The 19,978-nt window shown below is 41.3% G+C and overlaps 2 long non-coding RNA genes across 3 annotated transcripts; one reads left to right on the plus strand and one right to left on the minus strand.

The window, feature by feature from the left end:
• Positions 1–1,680: 1,680 nt before the first annotated feature.
• Positions 1,681–6,977, minus strand: LOC135288927 (uncharacterized). Its single transcript, XR_010351757.1, has 3 exons — positions 6,785–6,977; positions 2,138–2,382; positions 1,681–2,041 (listed from the first exon to the last, which is right to left on the minus strand). It is a non-coding gene; the product is annotated as an uncharacterized LOC135288927 (long non-coding RNA).
• An 8,002-nt stretch (positions 6,978–14,979) lies between these two features.
• Positions 14,980–19,346, plus strand: LOC135288935 (uncharacterized). Of its 2 annotated transcripts, none has more exons than XR_010351760.1 (3): positions 14,980–15,374; positions 15,701–16,223; positions 17,320–19,346. It is a non-coding gene; the product is annotated as an uncharacterized LOC135288935 (long non-coding RNA). The 2 variants fall into 2 exon arrangements; XR_010351759.1 differs by having other exon boundaries at positions 15,701–16,013.
• Positions 19,347–19,978: the final 632 nt, after the last annotated feature.

Below are 19,978 nucleotides of genomic sequence, written 5' to 3' on the forward strand. Positions count from 1 at the left end.
ATCCCCTGCCACCAGACACAGGTCAGATCTTACATCTGACAACTGCAAACTACAAACCAGCATCTTCTTCCCATGCCCCAAATCTCGTAACATATCCAACTATCCTTGCATTTGCTTGGCCTAATATCTGGTGTCTTCAAATATTTTTCCTGCTGAAAACAATTCAACTTTGAGTAGCTTAATATTAGCTTGTTTCATATCTTCTTTCCTGCTAAGGCTATGCAGCTCTGCTTATGGTATTAAGCAGAGCATAGGCTCACAAGGAGAGATTTAAAAATGATTCTTTAAAATGCTTCTGTACCACAACTTGAATAATTTCTTTAGAAAACATGTGAATTGCACAGAATGTAGTGATTATGGCAGAAAGGGCCAAAAAAATCCTCATTTAAGAAGAGTTTTCCTAGGCTTTTTCACTTTTTGGTACGTGTTCCAAATTACTGTCAAAAGGGCCACCTGAAATCTTGCCATCTGAACTACCCCACATATAAAAAAATTATTGCCCTGATAGGAATTAAAACATTCAGCAGAAAATGAGCATTGTTTTTTGGTTTTGGAATGAAATTATCCAATATTCTTTTTATGATAGTACAAATTATTTTTACCAATCACATATCAGAATAGAAATTTCAAAATTAAAGTTAAAATACAGATGATTAAATTAAATTAAACACTCCTTTTCAGAATCTTTTGTTTAAAATATTGTGCAAGTCGGGCTCTTGATCCTCTGTTCCAACTCAATTTGTTAGTTCAAAATCTTTCATTTGACACCATGAATCTTCTCATACTCTGCATCCAATGTAGCAATACATACACAGTATCAGTAACACAGATGCACCTTCAACAGCTTTTGCATTCATGCCTAGTGTGGGGTCATCTTCTCAGCAGTCACAGAACCTGCTCTCAGCACTCCCAGGAGACAGAAGATTTAATGCTGCCATGTTGGTTTTATGGGCCTGGACAAAAAATCCTATTAGGTAAGTTTTTTTATAGGTCTAGGTACGTGGCAAGGGAAAAAATCAGTTTCCATAGCAGAGGCAATCTACTGTTAATTTTTAAGGTGGGCACCCATTACAGATGCTGCAGAAGCTGTGCTCTCCCAGGTGAGCCATCACCACAGGGGAAGGGCACTGCTCCCTGCATCCCGCTGCATTGTGCTTCCACAGAAGCCTCCCTATGGCACAGGTCAGTACTGACAAATAAAAAGGACCAGAACTTCACCTCATACACTTCACCCATGTTCACATCCTCACACAGCACGAGATCATTGGCCAGGCAAAGAAGGTTTCTGCGTGAGAACTTCTGAGTATGGTCTCACAGCAGGTTAGTGCTACTCAGCATAAGCTACAGTTTAACCTATCCAATGCAGGCTACAATTTGAAAAAGGACTTTTGGGCCACTGAACTTCATTATTTAGGCCTGATTTTGAGCAGCACATTTTAATGCAAGTCCCCTGCTATTAGGAGGCAAGCTCGGGGAATACAACTATTAACAATAGCTTTGCAAATTATTAGAGACTCTTCTTTATCCCAGGTGAAAAAACAAATGATTCCCAGACCAAAGGGCACACAGTTCCTCTCCTAGCAGCAGTGGGTTTCTCTCACAGGGAGAATATTTTTATTAGTTTTTCAAAGGGCCTGGTATAATACTGCTGCACTTACCTCTAATGTGCTGTAAAGAGACTTGAACTGCTGCCAGCAGGAGGGCTGTGAAGGGACTTTTGAGGCACTGTGACAGGCCTTCAATTGATTTTACTAGCAGCTTTTACACATCTCCTTGGAACTCCATTAAAACAGTTTATTTAGTGTTGTTTCAATTGCTTTCATTAAAGATCTGTTTTGTGCTGTTCCAGTTGGAGTGTTCTCTCAGTCTGGTACTTCTCTGAGGTCTCTGGCTGGGATGCAAAAGCCACTGCCGTTATCCTGCAGACCATAGGCCGCTTAATTTTTACATAAGTCTCTTATCTTCACATACTTTGAAGTACTTTTTCTTTCCATGCAAATCATTCCTACCCACAAATTAAATCTGAATTGCTGCAGCAATGCTGGAAAGGCAGTTATAAATAAAGGATATATTTTATTAAACTTCAGTATGCATGGGCTATGGATCTGCTTTTCTCACATCAAAGAGAAATACTTACTTCGAGTGAGCTCTGGTCAACTCAAGCCAAAACCTCAGGACAGCTAAGAAAATCATTCAATGAAAAAGAGGGAGCAATGGGCTGCTCTGAGCCCTCCCTAATTTCATTTTTATGTGGCACGTCAATCTCCATGTGCCAGGGCTGATGTTTAACCACCTCTGTCTAGTATGATGCAGAGCTTCAGCTCCTGGAAGGGTTAGGTCTGAAATTACTCTCACTCTCTTTGTGTTGCTTCCACTTGGGATCTGCAAAATTAACATTTGTTCTAGTTATTTTTTCCCATCTTTCCCAACTTCCTCTTTCTTCATTGTTAAATTAAAATAAGTATTTACATGAAGGATGAACCCTTAAACATCTGAAAAGCACCTAGCTCTGTGCTAGGCTTCCTCTAGAAAGCTACAGAATTTCCTTGGGTGTTTCCTACATCAGGAGGTTTCCTACATTTTCATAATTCATAAAGATTTCACATGGGTAGGCTTTCATGTTCTCTGAACATACACTTTGGGTTTTATTTACTTTTTTAAAAATTAAATTTACTCAAGACTCATGAGCCTAAAGAATCAGAACATCTTTTTCCTCCCAAAATTTTGTGTGTGTATCTTTGTAGAGAACAAGGAACTTCATTGTCAGTAGTTTATGAACTAGCCATTTTTCTAATATAAAGTAGCATAAACATCATTAGCAATCACTGCTGAATTGCTGCATTCCTTTTATAACTTATTTGAAGATCCACTTTCTTTAGGAAGATCCTCACAACAAATTCTGGACTTGTTTCCAATGACAGCTGGCACCTTGCTGCCAAAAGCACAGTCCCTCAACTTCAGGCTGTTCATGTTCTTTACCATTTGCTCTCCCATGAGTGCATTTTTTGGGGGAAGAACTGCGGCTTGGCTGAGTATCTAAACAGCCAAAATATTTGAGAAGCTAAGCAATCACTCTTGTCATTTAAACAATTCCAAATCTGCATTTGTACTTTGCAGCTCAACTGTGAAACACGCAAGTGATGCAACTAGAAAGGAATATTAAGCCTTTCTTCCTCCCTCTCAGCTCCCTTGTGGAACATTTAGGGGAAACTCAGATGATTTTCCAGCTTAACAGAAAATGAGGCATTACTTACACTATGGGGGCCCAATCTATTACCCTCAGAACATGAGGAAAACGCCCACTGACATCACTGGAGATTACTCATCGGTAGGGTGGGAGAACAGGAGACAAAGATATTTAGTGCAGACTGCATGTCTAGATCCCAGAGCTCCTCCTAATTTGTCTTGAAATTTCCAGCTGTCAAGCTACTTTGCCAAACCACCTAGTTTCTTGGCCTTTCAGCTCACCTGCTCTGCTTTTTACCCTCTGTCTTGCTTTTCCCTATTTCATTAGCTACAGTTTTTAATGTGGGTTTTGCAGACTCTATAACAACTCACAGAATCATCAAAGAAAGACAAACACCCAAAATATTGTGTTCTAGAGTGTTCCAAAAATAATAACCACAAAGACATGAAGACCTGCTAACAAAACATTTTTTAAAGCAATAGTGAAACATGAACTGTTGGTTTTTAAGCAGTTAAACAGTCATTCCTGAAAATATATTACTTTTTGGTATCAGAAAGATTACTATTCTCGATATGTAACAACAGAAGTAACTTTTCAAAATGAGAGCACAGAAATGGAAAAGTGCCAAGGCTTAGAAATGCTGGAAAGAATGCTAGGAAAGCAGGTGATGAATGGTTTGCTGGAGATCCACTTTCAAGGAAGTAGCATAAAGTGAACAAGGCATCTAAGTGACAGATGAAAAATATACTTCCTTCTAAACATTTTCACCTGTGAAAGAAGCTTTAAAACACTGACAGTTTTTTTCCTTCTCATAACATCTCTTAATTTTTGGTTTTCTATTTTACTCTTTTTCCTGAAGAAGAGTCCTAAATTTGAGTTCACACCAAGAAAATATCAGGACAGGGAAAACAGCAACACAGGATTTAAATAGTAAGTTATTATTTAAATTCAGCTGGAAGTGTACCATACATCCAGCTGCTAGGTGTCAGCCAGTCCCTTGGGTTTTTTTATTCCTTATCTCGCTGGCTTTCACTCGTGTTCTTCTCTCAGATCTCTTCCTCTTTCAAGCACCTCTGCCACTTTCTTCTTCTCACAGACATTTACAACACTTCCGCTCTCCTAAATCACTGGTCCTAGCTGTTGACCTTACTTTCTCCCTTACTTTTTCTCCCTCTGGTGTCTGTATTTTTGACATGGAGAGCAGAGCTGGGACTGTCTCCTCATGCCATCAGTCATGGAAGTCATGCTCTACAGGCAGCCTGTGCTTCAAGTTTTCACTGCTTTCCCCCATGAAAAATGCTTCCCTGAATGATGTGACAGGGAGGATTTTTTGGGAGAGTCGATGGCAGGAAGCTCTCACTCATGCCTGCAGACAAGGCAAATGGACCAGTCCATCTGTAAGCCAGCCAGGAATGTATGATCCATCACATGCACAGTAATGCAGCCTCTGAGTAAGTTGCCAGCAGGCTGGCTCTTGATCTGAAAAGTTTCCTAGGTAAGGTGATGGATCATGTCCTACACTTTCCCGTTCTGGAGGGTGGAGTCCATTGAGGGAAAGCAATCCTGCCCAAATAAGTAGCAGAGAGGCAGAAAAAAGTAAAGGTACAGAATTTGTAATGGATGCTACAAACTAAAATATGCACATTCATCCCCTCCTGAGAAAAAGAAAGAAGCAAAACATTAGCACCTCAGGCCTGCAGATAACAAAATGTTATTTTCATTAGAATCTCAGTTTTAATAGCAGCAAAGCAAGGGGGAACAGGATCCAAACAGTGTCATTCCCAAGCAAAGCAGTGTTACAGAGTAGAGGGCCAATGTTCAACAGCTAGAGAGCTAATATTTAACACAGCAGTGGGGTATGAATTCCTGAGCACTCACTACTCATTACAAAAAAAACACAACCAAAACAAAACACAAACAAACAATAACCACCACAAAAGGGTACTTGATTCAGCCCGTTCTCTAATATAAATCCTTCTGCAATACCATCCGTCTATCCATCAACTAGAGACAGGGGAAAAAAAATAATTAGAAAGAAAGAGATGAATCCTGGGGAGAAACAGAGAGTTTTATTCATAGAGAAAGATTAGTGAATCAGTGATCCCAGGACTTCACAAGGTTTGCTAAAGTCATGGTACCAGGATGCCTTTGGCTGAGGCACAGGAACATGGTATCAGACAGCCTGAATGTCACCATTGTCCTTCTGTACTAATGGCTGGTTCTGGGACCAAGGCAGCATTTCTTTCACTTGAATCTGGGCCAGAACATATTTCAGTGTTCCTCATAGGCTGAGCTACATGTTGACACCCAGTCTTGTGGTAATGATGATGACTGCTAACTACTGAAGGAGGAACAAAATCAAGTCTGCTTTTTGCTCTAGCAGCACTGTTTTGTCTGCTTAGCAGTAACCCAACACCCCTTGAAGAGCACAGAATGTAAGGGGATACTTCAGGCAGGAGAGATCAGCAGCTTGTTAATGTTGGCTTGGGAAATGAGGCCATTCTGAGCTCATGGCAACTTGTCTGAATTGCTATCAGCTTCAGCCAGGAGAGGAATTGCCTGCAGATCAAACTGGCTGATGGCAACCATTGGTGCACTGCCTCCAGCAAAACCACTCTTCCCCCACAGAAATGGAAGAGGTCCCCTGACACAAAGCAAGCAAAACACTTCCTAGAGCATCTATGACAGCAATGTCTTACACCAATTCTTCCTAAGGCAAGTTCACAATCTTCCTAGTTAGTCTGTTTCACCACTTTGCTCCCTTAAAAATACATTTTTTCTAATATAGGAGCTAATCTCTGTTGCAAACTCACTGGTTTTATTTCCCTTGTGATCACAAACCTGCAGAACAAGTACTGCTGACCTCTTTATTATCTATTAATAGATCTTGCTATACTGGAAGCCGTAAGTGTACACCATCTTTTTTGGATGGGAAAGGAGGAAAAAAAAAAAACAACAAAAAAAAGGAAAGTTCCTCATGTTTTCCTTATAAGTAATTTCTAAATCTCCTGTCATTCCTATTGTTGCATTGTGGACCTCCTCTGATTTACCTTAAACTTTGCCATACTGCTGGAAAAAGAATAAGCGCAGTACTGCAACCAGGATCTCACTGGAAAGGGGCAAGTAACCTCTTACCATACCTCCCTTGGAAGGAGATTGTGCTCCTCTGCCCTTTCTTTTTTTTCTTTTTTTTAATAAAAGAAATTCTCACAAAAACTTCAGTGCATTGGACAAATTCTTAACTAAAATTGCTCTGGAGGATCAGGCCCAATGTAAACCAATGAAGTATTTCACTTCAGATGTCACTGATGGGACAGCAGAAGGAGGAGACTGTTTTGTTTAGATACTCAGCAAAAGAACTCCTATCTTCCAGATGGCTGAGAAGAAAAGATTAGCAACCATGATGACATGATAACACAGATTCTGGAACAAGCTGGGGGATGGCAGAGAGCCCAAAGAAGATACAAAATGAGTGAGAAATGGATGGTGAATTGAGAGGAGGAAACAACAAATGAAATAAACCCCTGGTACTGACGTGAGTGTGGCCTAGGAAATGTGTGAACTACTTCTACTCCACACAAAGGCGTGAGCACATACCCAGGTTTCAGCTGGGATAGAGTAAGTTTACTTCCCAGTAACTGGTATAGTGCTGATTTAGACTCAGGATGACAATAATGCTCATGGCACATTGCTGTTTTGGTTGGTGCTGAGCCAAGGGCTCTTCGGCTCCTCACCCCATCCCACCAGCAAAAAGGCTGGGCGTGCACAAGCTGGGAGGGGACACAGCCAGGACAGCTGATCCCAACTGACCCAAGGCACATTCCGTGCCTCTATGACATCATGCTCAGCCTATAGAACTGGGGGAAGAAGGGAGGAACGAGGGGACATTCAGAGGAACAGCAAATGTCTTCCGAAATCAGGGAGCCCTGCTTTCCTGTGGATGGTCAAACACTGGCCTTCCCATGGGTAATGGTGAAGGAATTCCTTGTTTTGCTTTACTTATATCATTCACCCACAAGTTGTTTTTCACTTTTACCCTTCCAATTCTCTCCACCATCCCACTGGGAGGAGAGTGAGCCAGTGGCTGCATGGGGCTTAGTTGCTGTCTGAGTTTAAACCATAACAGCGTGTCCTGTCATAAAGATGTAACAAAGTTCTGATGGAATATTTCAGCTTCTCGTTGACAATGAGGGACACCACTAGCCAAGGTGGAAATTTGGGGCAGCTATTTCTAACTTCAATTTTGTAGAGAATGGAACATGAATACATAAATTACTAGCCCAAATCAATTAATACTCATTTATAACCACAAATGTGAGTCTGGAAAGTACAGGCATGAACTGCACCTGTAATTTACAAGCTAGAAAAAAAGCCAACATAACCACCCCAAACAGCAGCATTGTCTTAGACACTATAAATGTATATTTGACTTTGAAAAACTTGTCAAAAGACTAAGTCTGGCAAGTGTGAAGTGCAGTGAAGAGTTGTGTCTAAAATTACCTGCCCAAAAAAGGAGGCACAGGGACTGAAAAGTAAGCAAATAAGAAATAAAGGGGATTAAAATAATTTTAAAATACAAAAAAGAAATAGATTATTAAAAAAAAAAGAGAGATGGGAGTAGTCTTTTATCAACCACTAACCAAAGCCAATCTATATTCTGCAGATAAATAGATCCACTCTGTTTCTACTATTTTACAGAAGCATTCTTCCCTATTTTTCCTTTCTCTGTCAATTTTGCTCTCCTTACTCTGTTTATATCTTTCAACTTGTTCTTTTCCCATCTTAATGTGTTTGGAATTACTTCAGAAATCAAATAGCATGGAAATAAAACTCCAATCAGAGATCTGCTTAGTGACACCTCCAGAATTCAGATTTTGGCAGTGATGAAAACGAATTCTGATACTATTCAGCAAGGCTCAGACAGAAATAAACAGGCTTACAGAAATAACTGCTTTCACAGAGAGTGTCTACCATCTTCAGAATTTCTTGACTACTGTCAAAAGCTTAATCCAAACATTTTTGGCTGCAAATAAGAATGAAGAAGAAAGTGTCAATGGTTGACTTTTTGGGGGAAGGTGTGTGAATGGCAGCCTGTCAAATAAAGGGATGATGTTTTCCAAGAAAAAAAAAATTACAATCTGAAAAAAAAAATACAAGCATAAAAGGCAAACAGTAACCAAAAAAGGCTTCCAAATATTCATCTGTTTCTAAATGCAGATAACTACAGCTTTCTCATCAATTCTTCCCTCAGGCCATTTTCAGTTTTCTTTGAAATTCTTTTAACTACAGTACATATTTTTAAACAGTGGGGACATATAATGATTTGAACAGTTTATCACAAGGTGTCAGATTTTCCAGCAGTAAATACATTTAAAATCAGGACCAGATTGTTTAGGCATAAATATTGTTACTTGCTTCTCACCCAAGAAGTTAGCAGAAATTCAGGGTCAAAATGTCATTTTATTCTAAAAAAGAAGTTTATATAGAGGATGCACATCTCTTACATGGTCTTGTTATTTACAAAGAGAGTACTAGAAAATCTATTTCCCTGAACACAGTAGGAGATAGCTTATTTGCTCACTGTGCTCAACTTCCATCTAGCTGACAATGAACTCAACCCCCTCTCTTTGTCAGTTCCCTTTCATCCCTCAGGATTTTCACTTAATGCTTGTTTTGCTTGACTTCTTGCTTCTCCTCTGTCCACTGATCTGTAGTTATAATTGCTTTTTTCCTGGCAACAGAAAAAGTATAATCATAGAATCACAGAATCTCCTGAGTGGGAAGGAACCCATCAAGACCACTGAGTCCAACTCCTGGCCCTGCACAGGACACCCCAAGAGTCACAACATGTGCCTGAGGGTGGTATCCCAACACTTCCTAAACTCTGTCAGGCTGGTGCTGTGACCACTTCCCTGGGGAGCCCGTTCTAGTCCCAACCACCCTTGGGCTGAAGAATGTTGTTTTAGTATCCAATCTAAACCTTCCCAGACACAAATCCAGGCCATTCCCTTGGGTCCTGTCACTGGTCACCACTAAGAAGACATCAGTGCCTGGGCCTTTGCTTCCCCTCACGAGGAATTTGTAACCATGATGAGGTCTCTCCTCAGTCTCCTCCAGGCTGAACAGACTTTAGCTGCTCCTCACATGGCTTCTCTTCCAGAGTCTTCACCATCCTCCTGGCCCTTCCTTGGATGCTCTCCAATAGTTTAATATCTTTTTTATATTGTGATACCCAAAACTGCCCCCAGTACTTGAGGTGAAGTCTCCCCAGTGCAGAGCAGAGCAGGACAATCCCTTGCCTGGCTGGTGATGCTGTGCCTGACACACTCCAGGCTGGCCCTCGTGCCTGCCAGGGCACCGCTGACTCATGTTCAACATGACATAGACCAGGACCCCCAAGTCCCTTTTGATGGCACTTCTCTTCAGCACCTCACTGCCCAGTCTATACACACATAAGCCTTTTTGCAAGCAAAGATACACGCTTGAGCTTTCGATCAAAGCTGTTACAATTTCAACACTTTTGTTCAGTGAGGAAGACCCACCATTCATTACAATTTAGAGTATCACAAAAGGATATCAGTTCACCTACTGGTTACAAAAAGGCTTAAGCTGACCCATGATACTATTTCTGCATCCCACCATCAATTACTGAGACTAATATAAGAATTATTGAGTCACATTCCAGAATCATAATGGTCCCCCAGACTTAACAGCTGTGAATGAGCAATGTGTGAAGGGTCAACAACAGATAAAAGATACTTTCAGGACAGATATTAACTTTGTTTTAAAATCCCATTTTTCTCTGTTATTTTCAGGAAAAAAAGAGTTGTTACTGTGACCTCCCTGTCAGGCAAGTAGAAATAAAAGAGCAAAAAGTAACATTTGTGAGGGTTTTTATTTTTGATGGCTGATATAATTTTCAGTTGGAGTGAGCTGCTCTACTTTGCAGAAATAAAACCAGTCTCTTTTAGACTTTGAGAGATTACAGACTGACACAAATTAATTAGAATAAAGTGAAGTAAAAAAACCCAGAGTGGTTCAAAGCTCCAACAGAGCTGATATGCTCTCAGACTGGGGATTTAAAACAGACATGTTGGATTTGTAAGGAATGATACAAACACACACAAAATGTTGCTTGAAGGTAAAGTAATTTTTGACAACTTGTAGGAGGACTTGTAAAAGTTTTTCAAGTTTCTTCAAAGACTGACTAAGAAGTTGTGTTACAGAAAGTTGAGAAACTTTGCACTTTGTATACTGTCAGAGATTTCCTCTTTATACAAGAGTTCTCTCTAGAAGGAAAATAGGAAAAAAAGTGGGGGAAAGAATTGGAGTACCCCAAAAACGGCCAAATAACTATTTTCCAAAGGAAGAGCTCCAGAAAGAGCTGGGGAAAGTACTTGGATGACAGAAAGCAAAGTTTTTTTACTGGAGGTGGTTTATCCCACTTCAACAGAAATGGTTGTGAAAAGCTGCTTCCATAAGATATTCTCTCTGCTGCTGCTGTTTCTCCCAGAAGCAGCTTGGTCAAATTGGTTGGCAGTTGCCACTATTCTGAAGAGGCTGATCATGTTGCAAATACACGTCATGAATGAAAAGATAAAGACAGCACTACTGACTTGAGGGGACAGTGGCTAAAACTGCAGTCAAGGTTGGTTAGACCATCCTCACTGAAAGCCAAAAAACAATTCTTAAAGTTCAATTTACTTTCAAAATGTAAATATCTATGTCAGGAACTGTCATAAATTTTTATACTAAGCGTGGGAAAAGGCAGGAAAAGGAAAAACAAAATCACGGTCAATTTAAGGTGGAGAAGTAAAGCAGAGATCCTCTGGTGGTGAAGTTTATCACTCATTAAGAAGTCTGTTTCCAAACCAGCCAGATAAATAAATGGGGAAGGATACAAAATTTGGCAGCAGAAGAGGAGAAAAATCCTCAAATGCATGAAAATTTTGTCAATTCTTTTAACAGCATTATTTACAATATGAAGTGGGTAACTGAAAGAGGTTATCAGCTTCAGGTCAGCTTTCCTTTCCTCAAGACTCACAGACCCCTGATGACTGGAAGACAGACAAGGTCAGGGAAAGGTATTTCTGGTTGCAGTGAGGACAAAGCAGATTACTAGTGTCTAGTTTTGATATTAAAATGCAAATTCTCTGTTATTCCCACACCAAAACAGCAGCAGCCCCTGTCACACGTGGAGATCATGGGGGCAGTCATCCTCCAGGAACAGCAAACTGTGGTTGGAAAGAGAAGGTGCTCAGGAGCAGCAGTCTCAGTTTTGCAGGGAACACTACATCACCCTTACCTGAGAGACCTGCCAGTCCTGTTGGTGAGAGGTGCATCCCAAATCACATTGTCAGGAAATCAAAGGGACTGATAGGTTCTCAATTTTCACATGTATTTTCTTGAAGTACTTTGTATGTTAAAAGCCCTACACATTGCTTTGATTTCTTATGATACTTTCCTTAGCTTAGCAAGGGGCTCTGCTGATGTCAAATCCCAGAAAATTATTCAAGGAAAGAGACCTAAGGAAGCCTGGCTTGAACTATGAAAGCCTATCCAGAAGAGACATTTAAATTCCCACAGTGATACAGTTATTTTTTGCTATTTCTGTTTCCTTTAAGTACCATTTTCATAACAATACCACACCAGGGTATTATATAGTGGCTGCAGAGAGATTTTTCAGAGCTTTTGAAAAAAACAACAGTAAATTAAAAGTCACTATGATATGTGCATATTGACCTGATTAAAACAAAACATAAGAAATCCATCTACCCCCAAAAATAAAGCATATGGGGAGGAGGCTGTGCTTGATATAATTAGCACCTGAGATAGAAAAAGGAAGTGTGCACAGGTCTCCAGAGACAATTTTTTTCAAAGGCACAAAAATGTCCCACAAATATGGGTTAAAAGGACACGCAAAGATCATTTTTAGATTGAAAAACCTAAACCAGAGTCAGATGTACTTCATATTTGACTCAAAGGTGCACTGGCAGATAATAAGGCAACTCTTCACCTTTTATCATACATCCAAAGTGTAATCATCTTATTCCTACAAAAGAAGACATGTTTGTGATATAAGCGGGGAAAAAAAAAAAAAAAAAAAATCTGTCTCCAGAGCAGAGATGGGGTGGGCTTCCTAAAGAGCTAGAATGATCTAAGGGAATGCTCTTCGCCCCTGCCATCGGCCTTCCTACAGATACCTCAGCTAGCCAAGCCTTTTATGCATCTAAACAGCATTTTCACTAGACTACATATAGTTTCTTTTATACATGGTGCTTTTTTTCCTGAAGTAGTCATCACTGAAACACAAGTTCAGCAGAATTGTAACTGTTTTCCATTACCTCTAAACTTAGGAATATGTAATCCAAACAGGAAAGTTGGCTACAAAAAGTAGGCATGCTGAGACTGTGGTCTGTATTTAGTTTTTGCAGATCGGCTAAAATGGAGCATTAAGTGTTATAAACTACATTTCAATATACCTGTCTTAATTATAAGGCTATATTATATCTTTTGACAGACCAGTGCCAAAAAATCTTCATGAGAGATGGAGCAGACTTGTGGTCTGGGGTTTCAGAAAGGGACAAAATAAATCTGTGAAAATCTGCACCACACAAATAACTGAGAGCCACTACATGAAGGAGGAATGTCCAAGGGAACAGACTGAAGTTGTGGGAGATGGTCACCTCTATTGCCATATGCTTGTAAAGATTGGCAGACACCTTCTCCATATCATGGGGAAATCAGGATACAGGCTCAGTCACTTTGTCTGGGAAAGCACTGAAGTGGTGATGAGCAAAACAATGTTCAGAGGGCTGGGCTGCAAGGCACAGCACAACCAGAGCAAGTAGATTTATTACCACCCAGTAGCAGTCGTGTCCACCTCCCAGAGAAACTGGATATAATACCAGGCAACTTAATGCCTAAGGTTTTGACAGATTTTCCCTCCAAAATCTTGTCAGGGCTAGGGAGTTGTTGAAAATATGATGGCAACACACCCTCAGCTGCTCCCGTCCACATCCAGCATCTTAGTTCAAATCCTCTCACAGGGTGCAGGGCCTTCTGTCAAAGCCTTTGTTGTCACTGTCACTTAACAAGGCTGTTTAGCTGAAATTCTGTTCTGTGCTCATGGTGATCATTAACAGAGCTGAGGATAGCCCTCACAAGTCCTGACCCCTGCCAGTACTGCCAGACTTTTCTTCTCACTATTTTATTGCTGCTCTGCTAAAGGCACATGGCTGCTGTTAAAATCCCAGCCAGCTGCTAACAACTGCTGGGTTTTTCCCAGTTCATTAGAGGTCTACAAATAGTTTTAAATCATTAAGCTAATTAAGCAGAAATAAAGCCTGCCAAATGGTTGTAGGCCTTAAACAAAATACATATCTAGAAATTGCTGACCTGGTAAAAGACTGCAGGAAGGGTCATCATGCTAAGCCTTAGTTCATCAGCTTCCCTTATGCACATATTTGAGTGTCCTGGCCAGGAGCAGTAGCTTTTAGCACCACAGCCTGCTGTTAGGGTGGGCCAAACACAATTCATGCTTCTTGGTTAGCCCATCACCCCTGTCCTGGAGTGTGTCAGACACAGCATGGCCATCCAGGCCATGGGATTTTCCCGCTCTGCTCTGTGCTGGGGCAGCCTTACCCCAGGTTCTGGGGGCAGTTTTGGGTGCCACAATATAAAAAAGACATTAAAATACTAGAGAGTGTCCAAAAGAAGGCAGCAAACATGACGAAGGGTCTGGAGAGGAAGCCGTGTGAGGAGGACTGCTGAGTAAGTCTGAGTAAGTCACTCAGGGGCCACATATTCAGTTTTAAATAAAACTTTAGTACCTGTGGAAAATAATTATGTTGTAGTGCAGGAGGCGACTGGCCAGCCTGAAAAGGCATATTTTTGCAAACCTTTAAGGTATAAATTGGGAAAATAATGGGGTGTTCATAAGTTCTTGTATATGCCCAATTCGCCCAAGGCACTTTTAGGGAGAGATTTATTGGAGCAGTTACAAGCAACCATTACATTCAAAAATTGAGAGCTTACTTTGGAGGTGAATGATCAAAAGTACATAGACGTATTAAGTTTAACCTTAACAGCTATTGAAATTAAGGAGGAAATTGATGAAGAGATATTAAGTCAAGTATTTCCCAGGTTATGGGCCTCTGATGTACCAGGGAGGGCAAAAAATGCCTCCCCCATAGTAATTAAGCTTAAGAAAGGGATACAACCAGTGAGAATTAAGCAGTATCACCTAAAAAAAGAAGACAGGGAAGGAATCAGCCCAATAACTGAAAATTTTCTGCAGTTAGGGTTATTGAAAGAATGCCAATCTGATTTCAATACTCCCATTTTACCCATTCAGAAATCTGATGGGTCATATCACCCCCCCTGAAATATCATGTTTTCTGCTGGGCTGTTGGGGTCCACTCTGGCTAGCTATGGAGCCTTGGAGAGCAACTTGCAAAAGATCTGGAGTCCTGGGAAGCTCCACAGGAAGAAGGAAGGCTATTGCAGTACATGGATGATCTTCTAGTAGCCACTCGGATGAGGGAAGCATGTGTGGCCTGGATGGTAAGGCTTTTGAATTTCCTAGGACTCTAAGGATACACAGTATCTGTGGGGGGATGGAATAGAAGAAAGTAAAGATAGTGCAGAAGGTAATCACACCCCTGAGGAGTTGCAGCTGTACTAACTACCGAAGATTAGGAACAGGCCTGCCCTTAACAGGCCACAGCTGTAACCAATGAGAAGAGGAGTGCTATAAGAGAGTGGCTGGCTGGTTGAGAAGGAAATTAGAGTTTGTTGGCTGTGCTGTGAGGACGGAGTCAGTACTGCGAGGAGCTGCCCATGAGAAATCATGAAGAAGGTATGGAACTTTTGCAAATAAGATGACAACAAGTAACAAAGAAAAAGGCACAAGTAGTGGAACAGAAAGTAATCTACCTGGGATACGAAGTCACTGCTGGGCAACAGACTTTAGGGCAGGCTCGCAAAAACCATATGCCAAACCCTGAAACTCCAGACAGCAAAGGAACTCCGAGCCTTCTAAAGCATGGCAGGGTGGTGCTGGCTGTGGTTTATAATTACGGACTGTACATCATATAGAGATCTCCAGTGGACAAAGGAAGCCACGTGAGCCTTTCACCAGCTAAAGAGTGCCCTCATGTCAGCTCCAGCTTTGAGACTCCCAGATGTAAGTAAACCATTCTTTCTATTTTCCCATGAAAGACAGGGTATTGCCCTGGGAATATTGGCTCAGGACTTGGGTCCATACCAGAGGGCTAGATGCAACAGCCAAAGGATGGCCAGGTTGCCTCAGAGCTGTAGCAACAGTTGTGCTGAATATATGAGACACACAACTGGGACAGAAAATGACTGTGCTAGTGTCCCACACAATGTCCACAGTACTGGAAGTAAAGGGCGGCCACTGGCTTTCACCACAGAGGTTCCTGAAATACCAGGCCATCATGGTAGAACATGATGATGTAGAGATAGTGGTAACTAATATTGTCAACCCAGCTTCTTTTCTTAGTGGAAATCAAGGAGAAGCAGTACACCATGGTTGCATGGAGACCCTTGAAGCTACTTACTCCAGCTGCCCAGACTTGAAGAACACTCCTTTGGACAATGCAGAGACTTAGTTCACTGACGGGAGCAGCTACGTTGCCAGTGTCAAGCGATGTGCTGGGTACACAGTGACTACATGCAGAGAGGTAATAGAATTCAGACCCTTACCAACAGACACATCTACGCAGAAGGCCGAGATGATTGCACTGACCCGTGCCTTGGAAATGGCAAAAGGAAAGAGAATAAACATCTATACAGACTTGAGGTACGCATTCGGATGCATGCACATGGAGCTATCTGGACAGAGAGGGGACTGCTGACCTCACAAGGAAAGGAGAGATAATCTGGCTGCTGGAAGTAGTTCAGCTGCCTGAAAAGGTAGCAACTATGCATATTAAGGCACACCAGAGAGCGAGCTCAGAATTAGAGGAAGGAAATGAGCTGGTGGATGGAGAGGCAAAGAAAGTAGCAAAAGGTGAGGTAATTATGGACAGGTTTCCCTTGAAGGTAAGCCAGAATGTAATAAGAAAGATAGAAATCTAATTGAAGATCAAAAAGGGACATATAACCAAGAAGGGTGGGCTACCATTGAAGGGAAGCTGGTAATCCCTTCCCATTTGTGTGGTCGCTAGTAAGGGGAGAGCATCAGAAAACACACTGGGGCCTTACTACTTAAAAGCTTTTATGAAGTGTGGCTCCTTTCCCAGAATGACCAAGGCTGCTGGTGTTACAGAGTGCATTGAAATGAAGTGTTGACTTTTAAGTAGTAGTTTCCATAGGCTTTCTAGAATACATATCTGATTGAAAGAATCATTGCTAGGAATTTATATGCCACTGTTACTCAGGTAAACTGGCAGTGAGATCCTTACCTGCAGACTAACCCCAAGAATACCCCCAGACTGAAACTCAGTCAGATTGGGTGGGGCCATGGGCCACTGGACAGCAGTGGCAAATTGACTTTCCAGAACTCCCAAGGAAGGGGGATATCAGTATTCATTAGTACTGATAGATACATTTTCAGGATGACCAGAAACGTTCCCCACCAGAACTGTCAAGGCTAGAGAGGTGACCAGGGTATTATTACATGAAATAATACCACACTTTGGTGTTCCAGCCACAATATCCTCGGATAGAGGATCACATTTCATTTCTGAAATAGTGCAACAGATTGGTAGCCACCTGGGCATAGACTGGGAACTTCATACTCCATACTGCCCCCAGCTGAGCACCCCCAGGTGGAGAAAATGAATCATTTGATTAAGCAGCAGATTGTAGTATTGCGGCAGGAAGTTAATCTGCCCTGGTCCCAAGCTCTTCCACTGGCACTATTGCAAATTCTATCTAAACCTCGGGCTAAAGAAAAGATGAGTCCCTTTGAAATGTTTCATGGAAGGCCATATGGAATACAAAAGGGAATGTCCACCCACATTGGGGAGGTAACATTGGCCACCTACATGGTGGCTTTAAGCAAACAGCTCAGAGAAATTGAGAAACACATGGCTGGAACTCAGAGCAGGCAGCTAGATGGACCAGTACATGACATACAGCCTGAGGGTTATGTATATGTTAAGTCTCTTACAGAAAAGACTTTGGAACCACAGTGGGAGAGACCATTCCAGGTGCTTCTCACCACCTTCACCACAATCAAGATCAAGGAGCAGAATGCCTGGATCCACCACTCTTGAGTGAAGAAGGCCCCAGAAGCCCCTTGGAGAGTAACACCAGGAAACAATGAACTGAGACTAAAGCTTACTCAGGCAAAATGAGTATATTGCGGCTGGGGGTAGTTTGTAATTTTATTTACAGAATTGTTTTGTATGTAATTATAACTGGAGCCTTAGAATTCGAGAGTACCTCTATCCAAAGCAATGCTGAATGGCCTTGGTCCCAAGCTTTTAATCAGTATGCTGGATCCATGGGAGAACCTTCTGAGATAAAAGATTTAAACCTGTGCAGTGTGGCAATCCATGGGAATCAGGTATATGAGGAGCAGGAGTAGCAGGAACTGTGGACACTTCAAGGGATCAGAGAAGAAGAAATCAAGGTAATGTGCCGAGTGGTCAATGGGATTGCTCATGAGAGATCAGATGCAATTAGTGTATTAACCTCTCCTGTATACAAACACCAGGAAGAATGTGGATGAACAACAACTGTTGTTCAATCCAGAATGGTCTCTCAAACGTGTTGAATTGCTAATGCAAATTAACAACTCAAAAATCTAACCAGCCTGCTCCTCTTTGCTAAGAAATCCTTTGAGAGCTGGACAATGTAGTTACAAAGACAAGTATACTTCAGAAGCAGAAGAAGAAAAGATCTAACTGGAGTATTAAAGACAGGATTGGGAGTTTTAAATGGAATTGATTCAGAAATACTGATGAAGAAGCTGGCCACTACAGCAGGTGGCCTAGCAAAATTGAAGCAGCCTTTACAGTCATATCTATTGGCATTAGGATCTGGTCAGTGGCAGATTTCAAAAGTATTGCCAAAGTGGGAAAAGACTGGGGGCCAACACCACAAGCTAATACTAGAAGCGCTTAGTACAATTCAAGGTAATGTGTTTTTAGCTTTCAGTTGTATACAAGCACAGTTATGGATGTAGGCAGCAGCAGCTTTTATCATATGGGAAGGGGGTGAAGGTAATTTTCCAGAAATTCAGAAGGTTGTCTGGGATAATGCGATTTATTTTGAAAGGAAGTTTCAATCCTGCTGGACTATGGTAAATTTCACCTATGATCCTGCTTCTAATGTGGCCACTGCCTTTGTGCTTACCATACGTAATAATGCCACTCTTTATATTATCCACCCCATCGTTGCACTAGGATTAAATAATGAAAAAACGGTGCTCTACCCTTAAGAACATAGGGTGTGGGCACGAAAGGTGAATGAAAAGTGGCAAACAGTAAACTTAGAATCTTGTATTACTAGGGAACAACTAGGACTCATTTTTGAAGGCAACACTATTAATGCTCAAGATGTGTGTCCAGACACTGAACAAAGTATTTGCCACTTTGAGGTTCATCCGGTCACTGATCAGAAAACTGTGCTCGTATATACTAGTAAAGGTTCTGTGTGCTTGAGAACTGTTTGTGCTATTGTATAAATTCATAACAACTATGTTATTTTGTCTAGTAGAAATCATTCTAACGTTCGTATTTGTAGTTTTGTTAACCTCCTTATTAAATGTACATGGTAAAGCATTAAGACACGTATTATTGTAGGGATTTGCATTAAGTAAAAGAGTATACTTATGTTCTAGGGAAGGAGGGAAATGAGACAGAGCGGAAATTTTCCAGCGTAGAAATCCATTTTGATTTAGGTGAAATGTACATATTTGCGTTAAGCTTTGAGTAGCCTGCGAACATAGCTGTTTAGGCTGACTGCCTGTTCTCACAAAAACCTATGCTTGGAAAAACTGCTTCAGCAGAATGAAAAGAGATAAGGGGGGAGGATGGGGACAGACAGAAAGGATTCTATGGACGGCAGGGCATCACGAAGCAGGTATTCTTTCTGATAAAGAAGAATTAGCAGTAAATGTCATGTGAAATCAGTAGAAGGAATATGTATGTATCTATTCTGAAATTGCATGCGTATCTATTTGAGAGGGAGATAAAAAGGATCTGGAGTTCCCAGAGGTATGCATGTCATTTTGGGGAAAAAAATGCACCATGTGTCCAGCGCTGTAATTAACACACTGGTTTTAAACCTTTCACAAAGTTGTGGAGATGTTTTGCTTCTGGGAATCAACTTCGAATGGCTTTGAAATTGATGAAAATAACTTTTTTTCAGGATCGAGGTCATGTCACAGCTCTATTCCCCCGAAAGTTGTGTATTCCTCCTTGAATTTTCCCCCTGATCCTGCTGCCTCTGTGAGGTTAGTTTTGACATCATTTGTCCCTTTGCACTGCACCACATTTCCTCCCACACCATTTTCTTGTAGTCACTAAATGGCCAAATTTTCTGGGTTTTGGGATTTTTTTCCGGCGCATTTCATTTGATCATCTCTCCTTTCCAGAGCGTTTGGAAGCCTTTCTTTGCAGGGTGGCAAGATTTCGTTTCCCTTCCCGAAAGGAAATGAAATTTCCTTTCGGGAAGGGAAACGAAATCTTGCCTTTTCAATGGGAATCAATTGGGCTATCTTTGGACCAAGTCCCAGCACTCAACAGCGTCTCGTGCCTTTTGATGGGTTTGTCTTTTGCGATGATTTTTCTGTTATTTTTTTCAGCAACAATG

Source organism: Passer domesticus, chromosome 1, assembly GCF_036417665.1.
Source record: "Passer domesticus isolate bPasDom1 chromosome 1, bPasDom1.hap1, whole genome shotgun sequence".
In the NCBI taxonomy this organism is placed as follows: domain Eukaryota; kingdom Metazoa; phylum Chordata; class Aves; order Passeriformes; family Passeridae; genus Passer; species Passer domesticus.